The sequence below is a fragment of the Lissotriton helveticus genome, chromosome 1_1 (assembly GCF_964261635.1).
Source record: "Lissotriton helveticus chromosome 1_1, aLisHel1.1, whole genome shotgun sequence".
Classification (NCBI taxonomy): Eukaryota; Metazoa; Chordata; class Amphibia; order Caudata; family Salamandridae; genus Lissotriton; species Lissotriton helveticus.
The window spans coordinates 475,124,614-475,139,608 of record NC_136057.1 but is presented as its reverse complement, the minus strand read 5'-3'; the positions used below and the strand labels follow the sequence as shown (position 1 = coordinate 475,139,608).

The following is a 14,995-nucleotide window of genomic DNA, read 5'->3' as shown; positions in this document are numbered from 1 at the left end:
GGTATATTAAACAAGGTGCCTTGTTACCTCTTGCATATTACGGCATTTGTAAAATTGTACTGTATGTGTTGTTTGGCATTGTTTCTCCTCAGCAGAAGTGATAATCAGTGGCTGTATTACTTGAAAGTTAAATATCTGAGTTGAATCAGATATCAGAATTGGCCAGTTGGTCTTGGGACAGTCGAATAGAGAATGTAACGTGCTAATGTATAGCGAAGCAGTGTCCAAAAATGGTACACAATGGCTACATTCAAACCAAATTATCAGGAGTACCGGCCTGGGTTTTCTGGCTCATCGTATTCCAACATAAGCCCCACCCACCCCAGGACCTACTTAATACAGGCCACAGTGCAACTGCATATTATTAAGCACCTGGGCACCCAGCTTGCCACTTGACAGTGGCCTCCAGTTCATGCTTGTTCCAGCCTGATGCAGCTGCTACCTTTTGACAAAGTGACACCGCCGCTGCCCTGGTTTTCCTGCTCACTGTTACTCCTGTTAACAAAAGCCCTGCCCACCTCAGGACCTACTTAATGCAAGCCGCGGTGCTACTGCATTAGTAGGCACCTGGGAACACAGCTTCCCACTTGACAGTGGCCTCCAGTTCCCGCTTGCTCGAGCCCGATCCAGGTGCCACCTTTTGACCAAGTGACATGGTCTCTGCTTAACTTTTCCCATCCGGATTTTCCTGGTCACCATTCTTCCCACTAACAGAAGTCCCGCCCACCCCAGGAAATACTTAATGCAGCCCTCAGCTTACCGCACAGTGGCAAGCGCAGTGGCCGTGCTGCTGGTGCACCAAATGTAAGCCTGTCTGCGCCAAGCACCAGTAACCCTCACCTCCCCCGACTGCCCAACGCAACTCCACAGCCGCAACCACCACCGGAGCCAACAAATACCACCACTATTCCTCCCCCATCCCCTGCGACCTCAACAACACACACTAGCAAACACGCTGCTGTTGCGCATCCCCCAGCACCAGAGTAGGACCTTTCTTCTCCACCCATTGTGATTTCACCGCAACAACTCAGAACCCCCACTACCACCTCCAAACAACTGAAACACGCCACCACCCCCACACAAATGACTTCAGGTAGCCCAAGCAACAACTTGAAAGAAAATAGAGACTGACAAAAACACCACCACAAGATCCAACGCAACTCCGCAGCCACCACTGGAGCCAACAAATGCTACCATTATTCCTCCATGGTCCAACGACCTCAATACCCACTGGCAGACATGCTGCTGTCACGCATCCCCCAGCACCACAGTAGGACCTTTCTCCTGCACCCGTTGTGATTTCAGAACAACACCTTAGACGCCTACACCACCACCTCCAAACAACCAAAGGATGACACCACTCCGCACCAACTGTCCGTAATGCTCCTCAATACCCGATTCCTCAGGAAACACTCCACTGAAATCTGGGACCTCCTCAACAGACACACACCCAATCTTCTCATCCTAACAGAAACATGGCTTAACCCAGCCTCCAACCAGGACATCGCGACAGCCATCTCGCCCACCAATAAAATCATGCATCAGGACCGAACCCACAGACCAGGTGGAGGACTCACGATCATCTACAAAAACATGATTGACTACACACATCCACGGACTGGGATATCAACCTCATGGAACACCTCCAATTCAAAATACAAATAGGCTACAACGCCACTCTTAAGTGAACCCTTGCCTACCATCCCCTGGGACCTCAAGCAGAATTGTCAAGCACATCATAGACTTCATCCCGCCCCTCTCCATCAGATCAATCAACTAGATCCTCCTCAGGTACCTCAATTTCAATCTGAATGATACCACAGACCCTAGCTCCACGGCCCTTTTCGACAGCATCAGCAACCTCGGACGCACCCAGTCCATTCAAGGATTAACCCACACAGCAGAGCATACCCGTAACCCTATTTTCTCCTCCGAAAACAGGATCACCACCACCCAAATGACCCCACTCACATGGTCTGTCCACTACATCTAACATTTTAAAATGCTCGCCCACCAAGCCGCCACACAGAAAAACCCAAAGCACCATAAAACACCGGGGAAAGATATCAAAAGAAGACTGGACATAGACTCTACAGGAACTTTGTCCTCGACACCAAGCTCTTCCATAAATGGCTCACTGACTGCACCACCCCCACCGCTCCCACCAGAAACAAGACCTACATAAACAACAAACAACGAAGCTGGTACACAAACGACCTCATGGAGTCCAAGCACCACTGTAAACAACTTGAGAGAAAATGGAGACTCGACAAAAACTACCACCAACAACTACGAGACACAATAAAAGGACCGAGGCCAGCTCCAATAATAGCAAAGAATTCTTCACCATCATCAAGAAATTCTCTAATACCGCAGCTGCCACCATCATCCCATCCCAGGCACTCTACAATGTCCTCTCAAACAACAGAAACTCACTTTCCTAGAAACTGTATCTTATTTGCCTTAGCTCCTATTGGAAATCATTTGTGGTTTAAATGTTATTAAAATGAATCATCCATCTATCTGATGCTGTTTGGCAGACTGTGCTGTCCATGCTACATATCCATTTCCGCATGGCTGCAATTTTTATTCAGACAGTGTACGTCACCTACAAAGGTGCAATATTGCTTGTTAAACATTTCCCCACCTTTTCACTTCTTGCTCTCGGCAGTGTGAATTGAACATTGGTAGCCCCAGGCGCAGAACAATGATCAATAATAGAGCATTAACAAAAAATATCTTAGTGAGGGGTAGATCAGCAGCTCGCGCTGAAAAGAGGAGACTGGGAAAGAAGAGAAGAAAGGGAGTTTCCGTGCATAGTTCTCTCTTGATGTCCTCACAACTTATTTTCGATTTACTATTTTTAATATATTCATTTGTCAGTATTCTTTTCTTTGATCAATTTGTGTGGCCTGACTTCTACCTCGAATAGAGAGGAGGCAGTGAACCACTTCCTGATGAGTTACAAAAGGCCTTGAAAGGTGGCCGCAGCACGATCTTTAAATTAACCTGGGATTGCGTCACTTAACAGATGCTAAGGCGTGGAGCGTAATACTCCTTTGGTCAACCTACCCGTTTTTCGTTCCTTTATGCCCTCAGTGGGCCGGGGTATTCCTGGACTCTGCAAGTCCTCATGTTTTATTTTAATTCAGTTTACTTCCCTTGTAGCTTACATGCAGGTTGCTTGGCCTACCTCTTAACGTATTTTCATGTTAATATTTTAAATATTTTATTAGTCAGTATCCTTTTCTTTCCTAATTTGAGACCAGAGTGGGGAAGAATCAGTGAAAGTTTTCCTAATTTCTTCCCGGCTAGCCGAAGGCCTTAAATGGCAGCTGTGGCACAGCAGCGCCACTGGTGTGCCAAAGGCAAGCCCGTCTTTGCCATGCCACGGCCAGGGGCCAGCCACACTGCACCTCAGCCACGAGGAAACCAAGCACTGGCAAAGCCAATATGTCTGCCATCACCTGCCGCCGTTTGACAATTTTCTTTGTTTTGTCATGGTTTTGCAAAATGTTATCGTTCTGGAAGCTGCCGGTTTGTCAAGCTAAAAAAACATTGACTTAAGGCAAAAATGTTTTTGGGACTCAACAAACACACTTTATCATAGTACTCCCTAGCACTTAAGGGACTTACTTTGTGTGTGGATGTGGTCATCAGGGCCAAACTGGCCATAGCAGGCACCGGGCATTTCCCCGGTTGGCCGCCTGGGTTAGGGGCTAGTATTGGCCCCCTGGGGGCCGATTTTGTTACAGGGCCGCTGTAACAAAATCAGCCAAAACTGTCCATGGCAAACAGCTTGGCCGCACCCCCAAACCGCCCCCCCCCCCCTTCCACCCTCCCGGGGTCCCGCTGAGCACTTTATCAGGGCCGGTTTCGGTTCCCAGTCCGGCCCTGGTGGTCATTGTGAAAGGGAGCATACCTAACTCATAGTGAAATCAGCAAATACCCCTTGATGCATGCTTGAGTAGAATGGAGAAAAATGTGAATGACACAACCACAATTGAATCAACTGTGACTGAAAGCCCATATACGAAACTGTGCCATACACATAATTGTCAAAAAACAATTCGTTTTTGGCTAACATAGACCTTAAAAGGGTAATCTTTCTGCCTTTGGCTACCAGTATTTTGTCTTAAAGAAAGAAAGAAAGGAAGAAAGAAAGAAAGAAAGAAAGTAAAATAGAAAGAAAGAAAGACAAACAAACAAAGGAAGAAGAAAATACATTAAAAAAAGTTTTACAAGTGCTTCAAGTTGCACACGATTAAGGCTGATTTTCTTCCTGGAAAGCATTAGTGAAATCGAGTCCAGTGTTCTGAAGCAGTGGCGTCACTAGGGTTGGTGTCACCCAATGCGGTAGCTCATGGTGTCACCCCCTCACGACTGGTGTGCAGAGTGCCAGCCCAGGGACAGCTTTATGTGACATGCACAGTTCCAATTTGTGCCCTTCCTTTCAGCTGCCGGAGTACAGAAACATAGCACCCAAGAATTAATAAACGCTCTTTGGGAATGGAAGATTAAGTGTTGTATTGTAATTGCATTTATATAGCCCTTACTAGTTACTACTACCCCTGACGAGGCGTCGAAGCGCTTTTTCGGCAAGTAGCATGCTACTCTGGGACCAGTAAAACACGTGCAATATAAACAGAAGCTAAATCACAGATTTGAAATTCATCCATTGGTCAGAAATTGAGCAGTGCTTTTGACGGTAAAATTAGGGAAATGATTATTAGGCCCATAAGTGACACCAGTTGCAATGCTAACTTTTAATTACAACATGGTCTGAGACCCGGAGGGACCACCCACTTAAACCATTGCTTTAGCAGTCTTGGGCTTGTTTACAAGCCCCTTGCACCATTGGTACGTCGAATTTTCCCATATTAAAAATGGTGCGGCGCAAGGGGCTTGTAAATAAGCAACAACAACAAGGAGCAAAGAGGGATTACAGGACCTAGGTCGCCCCCCACTCATCAAGTTTCAAATCCAATATTGACCTAGATCACAGGCACTATCCTCTTATATTATGTAGTGATATCTCTCATTTTGCATTAAATTTACAATTACCTCCCCTCTTTCAAAGATTATGGGGTAGGGGATATATCACTCACGTGCCCAACTTAAAAAGCCCGTCCCTCTAAACAGATACTTGTGAAACCAAACAAAAACTGTGAAAAAATGTGTGAGAGCGAGATGGCACCTCACGGGCGCACCACCAATGGGGAACCTGGTAGGTACTCACCAGGATAGCCCTGTGCTCATCATTGGTGCCATCAAGCTTAAAGAAAGGTGTCCAAGTGAAAACAAATATGTGTTTGTAAAAGAAGAGTGCAGTGGAAAAAAAAAAAAAACGAACGAACAAAACACACAATAGTGTCACACAACATAAATAAAGCCCCATTGGAGTCTTGCTCCCACCAAAATCACCGGAGTCATATTTATGACACTCCACACAGAGGCCAAAGATTGAATGAACATACATACAGCCTGATCTAAATGCATACCTGCTTAAGTATGTTGACCCCAACTGCCCCCTGAGCACTAACTCCAACACATTCCCTTTCACAGGCGCTAAATTCAGGGCCCGAGCGAGATCAGTTTGCTCGCAGAATGCACTGTAAAAAAAAGACTCGCCCCTTAAAATATACACTCGACCCTGTCATTGATTAGAAATATGCAATCTTTTAGGAACAGGCAGCTAGTGTTTATTTAGTCCTGCTGCTTAGTAGCACGATTGCATCTTGAAGGCTAATAAATATACAGTCTGTACTTTAGCATTAGATAACTAAACGTAAAGCTGTAGAGCATAATACTTCATGCCGAATCTTAAAACAAACCTAATGTCACGAATCATGATAGTTATAAAACAGCATGAGCGTCGGTGTTTACCTTGATGCTGAGTGCGTTGAGAGACACCGCCTTTTCATTATCTCGAGAATCGCTGCTCAGGCTCTTCCAGCAGGGTCTCTGCTGTTGGGGAGCTCCTCAGAATGTGTTTTCTCGCAGACGATCTCGGTTTCATGCTCCAACTTGTCAGTTGTCACCTGTGCCCCTCCCCCGCGGCTGCCCACACAGCGCTACCTCCGCAAGAGTCATATTCTTCGAAAGGAAACAGTTCCCACCCTCTGTTAGGCTCCCACTCCCGGCCACCATTTTGTCATTGGTGACCTGGTGGCTGGGAGTGTAGCGGAGTTAGTTTTGTCCCCTTCCTCCCTCCCTCGTTTTTCCCGTTTGGGTTATTTTCCCCTCCTGCGGGGTGGGGTTTTGCCCTGGGTCCCTGTGGGGAGTTTTGTTTCCTCCAGGGATTGTCGTTTGTGCCCCCTCCTTCGGGGGCCGTTTTTGTTGGTTCTGGTGCACAGCGGGGGTTTTCTGTCTTGTCGCTGGGAGCAGGTGCCTCGTGTTGGGTATGCGGAGTTTGGCGGAGGTTTGGCCAGGGTTGGCAAAGAGTTTGATGGGATGGTTAGCAGGGGGTCTTTGACAGGGATTCTTGAGCGTTTTTTTGGTGACCTGGTGGCTGGGAGTGTAGCGGAGTTAGTTTTTGCAGGTAGTTTAGGCCGTTTATCAGTTAGGCAGCGCTTTTGTAGTGTCAGGGCAGGTGTTTTGCCGCGGCACTCGGGTAGATTGTGCAGGTGTTGTGACAGCGGCGTGTGTGGGATAATGTCGGAGGACGACGTGAGGGTCCTTGAGGTGATTCGCCTGCTCAGCGAGGCGGGCAGGCTGGACCTAGTGCTGGGGGACTTGCCCAGGCCATCGCGCCCGGCACGACAAGCATCGGCCGGAGTAGCCGCTGCAGTGGCGGCTTGTATGTCGCCGAAGCAACCGAAGCTGGTGTCGGCGGTGGAGCGGGGCCGCCCGCGTGGGCGGATTACGGCCCCCCTGCGGTGTGGGGCTGCGAGTCGTGGTGCGGCGTTCCCATCGTTGTCTTTTGTCGAGGTGAGTCGGGGGGAAGGGGTTGGTGGGCGTGAGAAGGGGGGGTGGCTGCTTGAAACGGCAGACTTGGCGCCCGGCGAGCGGTGGGCGGACTCCGGGCCTGGTGACCGGCGAGCCGTTTCAGCGCCGGGGGAGGTGGGGAAGGCGGGCGGGCCCCGGGGAGGGAAGCGATCGGCTCCGGTGGCGCTGTCGTCGGCCTCGGGAGGCCAGGGCGGGGTGCGGGGGGGAGGGCCTGGGTTGCTGTCAGGGGCCTCGGACTGTGAGGCAGAGGGTTGGCAGGAGCGGCAGGGGGAGGAGAGACCATTCCCAGTGGCGGTTCAAGTGCTGAGCGAGGCGCAGGGGGGTCCAGTTTTGGTGGCAGAGGCCCCAGCGTTGGAGGGCGTGGGATGGCAGGGGGGGAGGCGCCGGGGGCGGTAATCACGGAGGAGGACAGGGAGGCAATTCGGCAAGTGGGCACGCGTGCGAGTGGGCCTCTGGAGGCACAGGGGGTGGACTTGGGAGGGGGGGGCTGAAGAGTGGGCAGGGGATGTCGGTGCTTTCCTGGAGGGAGGGGGAGGTCTCTGGTCCAGGCGGAGGGGGCGAGAGCAGACAGGCTGGTTGAGGAGGCTTTGGAGGGGAGGGGGGGTCGGTTAGCCCCCTGGGGGTTTCAGTCCCCGGTGAGGGTGCAGGGCCAGGGTGTGTGCGTTTTGCCTGAGGGGGAGCTGGATCCGGCGGGGGTGGACAGGCATGGGAGGGCTTGGATGTGTTCCGGGCATGGGCAGAGGGGGTGCGGGCGGTGGGGGGGAGGGGGTGGGGAGGGCAGATGGGGGGTGCGGGGGGCGCGGCTCCGAGTTGGGGGGATGGGGGTGCGCCAGGTTGCGGGAGGGGGGTCTGGAGAGGGGCGGGGTGCGGGGGAGGCGGGGGGAGGTAGGGTGGGGCGGTTTGCGGTCCTCTATGGGCAGGAGGGCGATGAGGATGAGCAGGGAGGGGTCCCCCCTCCATTCCCACCGCAGGGGCGTGTGGTGCATTTTGGGGGGGAAGGAGGGCCAAGGGGGTCGGGATAGGGGGGTTGCAGGGTGTTAAGGGCAGCAGGTCAGCTAGCGGTGGTAGTACTCCCAGCACTCCAGTCCAATGTTTTTCCTTTCAGGATAGGGTACGTAGTGCATCAGCAGACTCGGTATGGCGGTGTACGGCCCAACAGCGCCGAGGAGAAGGGAGGGCGGAGCCTGGTGCGGCGCGACCCGTACCGGCAGGGGTTCCCGACGCGGCCAGTGCACGAAAGTCCGGCGCGACTTCACTGGCCCCAACAACCGGCACAGTCCGACGGGCGGCTGGCACCGTGGATGTTTCTTTTCTCTCAGGCAGCGCGAAGGGGAGTATCAGCGGGCACAGCTGGCTCCCCCAGTGGCAGGGTTTTCTGCTGGTTGTAGCAATGCTGGGTTGAGTAAGGCCCGGAATGTGAATTATGTGCAGGAGCCTCTGGAGTTGGAGGAAGTGGTGGTGCTGGATTACGATGAGGACAGCCCCGAGGAAGGGGAGTGGAGGGGGGATGAGGAGGGGGGGGGGACTTCTCATCTATCTTCTAATGTGTTACAGGCCACGCAGGTTGGTCAGCCGGCGGAGGCGTTGGGCTCCTGGAGAGAATACGGCCCCGCAGCAGAAGTACGTCAAGGACCAGGCAGTGGGGACGGGGGGTCAGACATTGCCGGGATCAAAAGTGGAAACCGGGGTGAATACGGATCCGGAGGTGGCAGGCAAAGAGCCGGTGCCGAGTAAGGAGCTGAAGTTTAAAAGGCTTCCGTATATGGGGGTGACAAAACCGCTGGGGGCTCACCTAATGCTGGCTACGAAGGAGAGGATTTGGAAGGGGGAGTATGTGGAGATCTTAAAGTTGTTGCACAGGGAGGTATGGTCCAATCAGGGGTCAAAGGAGGAAGAGTACGAACTGGCAAAAAGACCAAAAGTGCCGCTTACTATTGAGAACTGGACGGCAGCCTTCTTAATATATGCTAGTGTGTATTGCGAGAAAGTTTCCCGAGCGTAGTGTGTCCATATTTAAATATATGGACGTAATCAGGAAAGCGCAGATCACAGGGGGAGGGTATGCCTGGGCCCAGTATGACGAGGCGTTTAGGGCCAGGATGGCTTGGGACAAAGAAGCAAAGTGGGGTGAGCTGGATGCGGATTTGTGGCAGCATACCATGGGGGCGTCTGCGGGGGGTAAGACGTTATTCACAGCCAGTGGCTTGCTCTTAGTCTATCTGCCATTTCCAGGGAAGCCCACCCGGGGAGGGGTGGGTGTCTGCTGCTGCCATGCCGGGGGGATCAGGTCCTTGCTGGGAGTTCAATAAGGGAGTGTGCACAGAAGAGTATTGTAGATTCAGGCATGAATGCTCGCAGTGTGGGAGGAAGCACCCTCTGCTTAGGTGTTGGGGACTCAGGCCGCAGGGAGGCCAGCAGTGGCACCCGGCGGGTGGTAATGCAGCAGGAGCCCCTCAGCAGGTACAGGGACATAGGGGGGGTAAGGGACCTCAAGGGGCTGGGCCAAAAGGCTCCTACGCCGGTTAATCTGGCATCTTTGAGGGCTGCTTTGCGGGACTATGACGATCTGGAAGCGAAGCAGGTATTGTTGGAGGGGTTTGCAGAAGGTTTCTATTTGGGGTATGAGGGGCCTAGGGAGAGGAGATGCGCCAAAACTTTGAAGTCAGCATTTGAGCACACGACAGTGGTACAGGACAAGTTGGATAGAGAAGTTCGTGAAGGCAGGATGGCGGGCCCATTCCAGGATTGGCCGTTGCAGGACTTGATTGTCTCGCCAATTGGGGTGGTGCCCAAGAAGGAGGTTGGTCAGTACAGGCTCATTCAGCACCTATCGTGGCCTGAGGGGTTTTCTGTCAATGATTTTATTGATGGGGAAGCAGCCTCAGTGTCTTATTCCTCAGTTGACGTTGAAATGTCACTAGTGGTGACTGCGGGCGCAACTGCGGAAATGGCGTTATGCGACATTAAATCTGCATTTCGCTTGCTTCCCGTACATCCGGACGACTGGAGTCTGTTAGGCATACAGTTTGAGGGGCAATGGTACGTGGACAAGGCTTTACTGATGGGCTGTTTGATGTCTTGTGCGTTGTTTGAGTGTTTCAGCACCTTTTTACAGTGGTATTTTACACATCAGACTGGTTTGGGGCTGATTACACACTACTTGGACGACTTCTTTTTTGTGGGTTCACCGGGCACGGTGGAATGTCAGTGGGCCTTGGACAAATTTCAGGCATTGATGAAGGAGTTGGGGGTGCCTTTAGCTCCGGAGAAGACGATGGGGCCTTGTACTACAATGTCATTCCTGCGCATTGAGCTTGACTCTGTCAGGATGCATGCGCGCTTGCCGCCGGAGAAGAAAGAGGCCATGCTGCTGTTGCTGGGGGTCATGCTGTCTAAGGACAAGGTGACGGTGAGGGATATCCAGGTCTTGGTAGGGCATCTCAATTTTGCTTGCCGGGTGGTTAGAGCAGGAAGGACTTTTTGCAGACGTCTGGGGAGGGCGCTGTCAGGTCACCATTTGCCTCATGCCCATGTGCGTTTGTCGGTGGGTGTGAAGGAAGACATGCGAATGTGGAGCACATTTTTGCGCTCGTTCAATGGTATTCCACTGGTCAGGGAGGAGGAGTTGCCATGGGATGTTCAGATTTTCTCGGATGCGGCAGGCAGCGATGGTTTTGGAGTCTATTGGCAGAGGAAGTGGTGAGTGCAGAGCTGGCTGGAGCAATGGAAGAATGGTGGTCGGAGCATCGCCTTTTTGGAGTTGTTTACAGTTTTGGTGGCTTTGACTTTGTGGGGTGAGGATCTGGCACATAAGAGAGTGTTGTTTCGGATTGATAACATGGCGGTGGTGCAAATCATCAACAGGCAGTCGGCGAGGGACCAACAGGTGCTGAAGCTGCTGCGGGTGTTTGTGCTTGGATGTTTGAGGCATGACGTTGCTTTTAAGGCCCTGCATATTCCTGGTGTGGACGATGACATTGCGGATGCCTTGTCTCGTTCACAGTGGGAGAGATTCCGTGGGCTGGCCAAGGAGGCGGACAAGGCACCAACACCAATGCCGGAACATCTGTTGTATGTAGGCAATGTAGGGTTGTACAACTGGTGGTAGGTTTGTTGGCTGCTTCTACTCGCGAAGCGTATGCTTTGGCGTGGGGGGACTTTTTGGCGTCAGGTGCGTGCAGGAGGGTAGAGGAGTGGAGACGCTCGGAGGATGTGGTGCAGTTTTTGCTGGCATTGATGGACACGGGCCTTTCAAAGGTGACGATTGCAGGGAAGTTAGCGGGTATTGCCTTCATGGGTAAGTTGTGGTGGGGTTATGCCCCGTCGGCGGGAGAATTGGGAAGAAGGATGTTGGAAGGTTGGGACAGGGAACGGGGCAAGGCGGCCCTGGTGCGCAGGTCGGTGTCGTGGCAGTTGTTGGCACGGTTGCTTGCGGTTCTTCCGGAGGTGGGCAAGGACGGTTTCGAAGTTTGTCTGTTTTCCACACATATGGTTTGGATGTTTTTTGGGGCATTCAGGGTGTCGGAGTTGTTGGGTGCCAGATCCAAGGCGGGTTTGTTGTGGCAGGATGTTTTCTTAGCGGATCAGGGGGTTCACATATGGCTGACAGGTGCAAAAACCGATCAGGGGCAAAGGGGTTTGGTTGGAGGCAGTTTATGCGGGATGCACATGCCCGTTATGGTGGGCAAGGCGTTGGAGGAGTGTATCTGGGGGGTACAGGGTGTGTGCGGGTGTTTTTGCACGCGGATGGGAGTAGGGTGACGGATTACCAGCTTCTGATGGTTATGCGGAAGGCATTACGGGAGTTGGGTTTGGATGGGGACAAGTTTGGGACTCATTCGTTCAGGATTGGGGCGGCGACGGAAGCAAGTAACCGAGGGTGGTCCAGGGGGGAGATTATGCGGCTGGGGCGATGGTCTTCTAACTGTTTCCAGCGCTACATTCGGAGCACTGCCGATGACGCGCTGGCGACCTCCTCCTCATCAGGATGTTCATATTGTTTTTCTTGTTTCAGGTTCGGTTGCGGGCCCCCTTTCCCCGGCGTTGAACATATGGATTGTTGGGCATTCTTTTGTGAAATGGGCTCAGGTGCAAGCTCGGGAGTGCTATTTCGGACAGATGCTGGATTTCAATGCTCGCTTTTTTAACATTGTGTGGAGAGGGAAGGGGGGCATGTTGTGGAGGGACCTGATTCAGTCCTTGAATTCCTGGTTGGTTGGGAGGGCAATGCCCGGATGTCTTGCTATTACTATTACACCTGGGCGAGAATGACCTGTGTGGGGTGAGGGGGGTGGTGATGCTGAGAGCCATTAAGAGGGACCTGGCTATGTTGAAGGAGCAGTGGGCGGGTTGCCATGTCTTCTGGACGGAATTTGTGCCCCGGTGAGTTTGGAGGGGGCGCGCAATCCTAGAGCGATTGATCGGGCGCGCAAGAAGGTCAACCTGGAGGTTTCTCGTTGTTGCAGGGAGCTGGGTTTTGGTAGGGTTTGTCACAGGGACATCAAATTTGAGGCGGTGGAATTCTTCAGGGGTGATGAGGTTCATCTGTCCCGGTTGGGGATGGAGCTTTACTTGCTCGAGCTGAGAGAGGTGCTGTCACGGTGCTTGGTGGTGCAGGATCACCACAGGGTGGCCTGAGGTGGGGGTATGGTCTGGGTTGCCCTCTTGTTAGGCTCTTAAGGTTGTTTCCGGTTTTGGGAGGCAGAAAGAGGGGGTACGTTACCTCCCCCCGGTCTTTCTGGGTGGCGGAGTTTGGCGGAAGTTTGGCCAGGGTTGGCAAAGAGTTTGATGGGATGGTTAGCAGGGGGTCATTGACAGGGATTATTGAGCGGTTTTATGGTTGGGCCATTTACAGTGTTTGGGGGTTAGTAAATGATGAAAAGGCAGGCAGGGGTGTTTGCGTTAATAAAGATGTTGGTTTTATAAGCATATGTATTGTGTTGAATATGATATTGTATGTTATTAATGTTGTAATGCTGGGGCGGGGGCGGGGCTCAAATGACCAGTTAGGGGCGGGGGAGGGGGGGCGGGGTTAGTACATTAAAGTTAGTGAGGTTTAGTTTTGTAAGGCATTGCCGAGGTTTATTTTATTGTAATGTGCACCTGTTCCGAATAAAGCGGGCTTTTTCACACCTAGAAGTCGTCTGTGGTCTTCTTCCCTCCCACCCCTCCCTCCCAAGGGGGGCTTGTGGGGGGCGGCTGACCACCGGGAGGCTCCCCACCCGGGCTGTTTGGGAGGGGCGGGGGGGTGGAGATTAGGGACCACGTCGGCCATTTTAAGATTTGGGCTGTTTTTCGGTATAGCCCAAAAGCAGCCCACAGGCAGCCCAGCGCTTAAATGCGCTGGGCGCCCACTCCCGGCCACCATTTTGTCATTGGTGACCTGGTGGCTGGGAGTGTAGCGGAGTTAGTTTTGTCCCCTCCCTCCCTCCCTCGTTTTTTCCGTTTGGGTTATTTTCCCCTCCTGCGGGGTGGGGTTTTGCCCTGGGTCCCTGTGGGGGGTTTTGTTTCCTCCAGGGATTGTGGTTTGTGCCCCCTCCTTCGGGGGCCGTTTTTGTTGGTTCTGATGCACAGCGGGGGTTTTCTGTCTTGTCGCTGGGAGCAGGTGCCTCGTGTTGGGTATGCGGAGTTTGGTGGAAGTTTGGCCAGGGTTGGCAAAGAGTTTGATGGGATGGTTAGCAGGGGGTCTTTGACAGGGATTCTTGAGCGGTTTTTTGGTGACCTGGTGGCTGGGAGTGTAGCGGAGTTAGTTTTGGCAGGTAGTTTAGGCCGTTTATCAGTTAGGCAGCGCTTTTGTAGTGTCAGGGCAGGTGTTTTGCCGCGGCACTCGGGTAGATTATGCAGGTGTTGTGACAGCGGCGTGTGTGGGATAATGTCGGAGGACGACGTGAGGGTCCTTGAGGCGATTCGCCTGCTCAGTGAGGCGGGCAGGCTGGACCTAGTGCTGGGGGACTTGCCCAGGCCATCGCGCCCGGCACGACAAGCATCGGCCGGAGTAGCCGCTGCAGTGGCGGCTTGTATGTCGCCGAAGCAACCGAAGCTGGTGTCGGCGGTGGAGCGGGGCCGCCCGCGTGGGCGGATGACGGCCCCCCTGCGGCGTGGGGCTGCGATTCGTGGTGCGGCGTTCCCATCGTTGTCTTTTGTCGAGGTGAGTCGGGGGGAAGGGGTTGGTGGGCGTGAGAAGGGGGGGGTGGCTGCTTGAAACGGCAGACTTGGTGCCTGGCGAGCGGCGGGCGGACTCCGGGCCTGGTGAGCGGCGAGCCGTTTCAGCGCCGGGGGAGGTGGGGAAGGCGGGCGGGCCCCGGGGAGGGAAGCGATCGGCTCCGGTGGCGCTGTCGTCGGCCTCGGGAGGCCAGGGCAGGGTGCGGGGGGAGGGCCTGGGTTGCTGTCAGGGGCCTCGGACTGTGAGGCAGAGGGTTGGCAGGAGCGGCAGGGGAAGGAGAGGCCATTCCCAGTGGCGGTTCAAGTGCTGAGCGAGGCGCAGGGGGGGTCCAGTTTTGGTGGCAGAGGCCGCAGCGTTGGAGGGCGTGGGATGGCAGGGGGGGGAGGCGCCGGGGGCGGTAATCACGGAGGAGGACAGGGAGGCAATTCGGCAAGTGGGCACGCGTGCGAGTGGGCCTCTGGAGGCACAGGGGGTGGACTTGGGAGGGGGGGCTGAAGAGTGGACAGGGGATGTCGGTGCTTTCCTGAAGGGAGGGGGAGGTCTCTGGTCCAGGCGGAGGGGGCGAGAGCGGACAGGCTGGTTGAGGAGGCTTTGGAGTGGAGGGGGGGGTCGGTTAGCCCCCTGTTGTTTTCTTCGCTATCCCCGCACAGGCAGCAGTGGGGGTCCTTGGGGGGCAGTTCCCTGGGGGAAGGGGAGTGGGCGCAGATGGGGGGGTGGGGGGGTTTCAGTCCCCGGTGAGGGTGCAGGGCCAGGGTGTGTGCGTTTTGCCTGAGGGGGAGCTGGATCCGGCGGGGGTGGACAGGCATGGGAGGGCTTGGATGTGTTCCTGGCGTGGGCAGAGGGGGTGCGGGCGGTGGGGGGGAGGGGGTGGGGAGGGCAGATGGG

At 53.9% G+C, this 14,995-nt stretch overlaps 1 protein-coding gene across 1 annotated transcript in view; it reads right to left on the bottom strand.

Annotated features, from left to right (window-relative positions):
• The window catches only part of MYRFL (myelin regulatory factor like), an 874,676-nt gene that overhangs the window by 765,155 nt on the left and 94,526 nt on the right, over positions 1–14,995 (bottom strand). The gene's annotated exons all lie outside the window — the stretch shown is intronic.